The following is a 2,893-nucleotide window of genomic DNA, read 5'->3' on the forward strand; positions in this document are numbered from 1 at the left end:
TGTTATTATTATTTTATTTCAATTATTAAACTGTTTTTATCTCAACCCACGAGTTTTTTCTCACTTTTACTCTTCCAATTCTATCCCCCATCCCACTGGGCGAGAGCGAGGGGCTGTGTGGTGTTTAGTTGCTGGCTGGGTTTAAACCACGACACTGGGGAACAGCATTCTGCCCCTCTGTCTGCTGAGTCCATCTCAAAACAGTGGTCATTGCCCAGAGTTTCCCTTCATCCATCCCTCCTGACTTCTTTTTTCCTTACACACTCAATCCTGGGGGGGTGGTTTCTTACTATTTTTTCCCCTCTCATTCTTTTTCCCCTGCAAGTTGCCAATTTCTGGATTTTCTGGCCCTTCTCTCACCTTAGAGCTTTGTTCTTTCCCTGGGCGACAGTCACCAGCCTAGGACTTAGCAGGCTGGCAGAAGAGACAGACCAGCAGTGCCCTGGGGGAGAGATCACAGCCGCTTGCAGAACAGTTCCCTCATTTATATAGCCCTGAGTCCAGCTCCAGGCCTGAGAGCAGCACAGCTTTCCCTGTGTTTCTCTCACCACCCACAAAGAAGGTCTCCAACTGTTTCCTAACCCCATGGCTGGGGCAGGTACGTACCGTGTAGAGGGTTTTTATTCCACAACCCAGCCTCCTCCCCAGACCCACGGCACTGCTGGCTGATGGTTAATGGTAATAACCGCGTGGATGAGAGCCCGTGACTTAGAGGGTTTTTATTCCACAACCCAGCCTCTCCTCCCCAGACCCACGGCACTGCTGGCTGATGGTTAATGGTAATAACCGCGTGGATGAGAACCAGCAGTAAATTGAAGGCCCCCTTGAAAACAGGGGAAACAGATGTTCGGAAGGCTCACACTCCTCATCGTTAACTTCAGAATGTAAATGCCTGCTAATTCCTCATTTTATTGCCCAGCCTCACGCTCAATGTCAGAGAGAACAGTTCTGCAGGGATGCTCCATACATCAGCTCCGAAGGTCGCAGCAGAGGTGGAAACATACCTAAACAGGAGAGGGGAAAGGGGGTGGGGGGCCGCTGCTGCGGCCGGTGGGCTGTGGTTGGGAACAAAAGGGTCTCCCAAGCGACTGTGAGAAAATGAAATATCAGGGTCTGACAGCAGGGAGGGGAAGGGGGAGCCCTGTCCTGGACAAACAGGACTACTAGAGTTGAAGATTATCCTTAGCTGGATTCCTGACCACTTTTGGCATTCAGGTATTTTTCAGTAAAAAGCCACTTTTTTTTACTTGGGAAGAAGCTTGTGAAAGACAATTCCTCGAATCCAACATGACTCTGTAGGGAGCTGGAGAGCAAACAATTTTTCTCTGTGTAGAGGGGAGATTTTTACTACCTGATGAACAGAGATTTCACAATATCTGTTCTCTCATTTTCTCATTCTCTCACTTCTTTTTTCAGCATTTATTCATACTCTTTCCTCCTGCTTTTCCATTTCACCTTTCCTTCCCTCTCTTCCCAAGCACTGTCACTGTTCAGCACCAGCTGAGAGTGCTCAGGACCACAGATGTGGTGGTGAGCTGGGGGGGACAGGGTTCTGCAGTCTCTGACCTTGTCACTTAGACCTCTCCTCACACTCCCTTGAGATCTAACTCCTCCTGTATAGAAAGGATCCTGCAAGAAGAGCATTTATAAGGAGATTTTACTGAGGACAACACATGAACAAGTTAGTGGTGTTGCATCTAGGAGGTTCCTGCACTTACTGCAGCAACTCAGCTGGCCCCCACTGCAGCAAGAGGGACCTGGCATTGGTCATGGAAGAAGGTGCAATGGAAAGCAAGAGCCTAGAATACACACGACATGCAATGGGTCCTCCAACCCACAGCATGGAGGAGTGATCTACTGGACCTTGATGCACAGCAGGGAGCACTGTTGATGATATTAAAGCTGGATTTACAATGCAAAGGCTTAACTAGTGAGCTGTATTTCCATGCAAATGGATTTCTATGAATGCATGTATGATAAAACAGCAGCATGGATGAGCGGAGCGGAGCTGAGGCAGGCAGGTGCATCCAGCGTAAGCAATTTACTGTGTTAGTTGGGAGATCAGTGGAAACTCCTCTCATGTTCTCCTAATGTCTAGATTTTCACTTAATAAGCAGACAAAACATGCATATTTATTCTAACCTTTAACTGTGCATATGAAGTATAGGTCAAATATATATTTGAAGACAGCATGACCACAGCGGTATCCCTTGGGGATCTGAGTAATAAAAAGGCACCTAAAAGTTTTCCATTTAACAGGCCTCTGTATATCATCATGGACACTTGTCCGCTCTTGAAATGTGGCAGTTTAATAACTATGAAGCAACTGGAAATAATAATTGAGAAAATGGCTGACTAGAGCAATATTAATTATCTGTAACAAATACATCAAGCCAATATGCTGTTGTACACGTAAGGTTAGCTTCGGCTAGTATATTAGAAGGTCAGCATGAAACGAGGGGTGGGAAAACAACATCTCTGATTTGTGGACATATGCTGTAGACAGTCAGGAGTGAGGTAGTCCAGCCCTCATCCCAATGTTTATAAAAGCACAGGGGTATGTTATTCTAATCAATCACTTCCCATTTATTAATTCCAACTCATACTCGCCAAACACAAATCGCATGCACAAGTACAAAGACTAGTTTTGATTAGCAGCTAAGACCCGTTCCTGAAAAGGCCACAGGCACAGAGGGACTCTGCAGCTGTGCCTACAACCACGATAACATCTTGGCTGGGAACAAACCTCCATTATCCTTGAGGAATAAAAAATGCACAGTAATCAGGCAAGGGAGATGTCCAAAGTACAGTTAATTTTGGTGAGGCATATTGATCATTTTGCAGTAGTAATGAAGTGAGGCAATATTTAGAGGTCTCTAAGGGTATGCTAATC

This window comes from Aptenodytes forsteri, unplaced genomic scaffold (assembly GCF_000699145.1).
Source record: "Aptenodytes forsteri isolate BGI_AS27 unplaced genomic scaffold, ASM69914v1 Scaffold199, whole genome shotgun sequence".
Lineage (NCBI taxonomy): Eukaryota > Metazoa > Chordata > Aves > Sphenisciformes > Spheniscidae > Aptenodytes > Aptenodytes forsteri.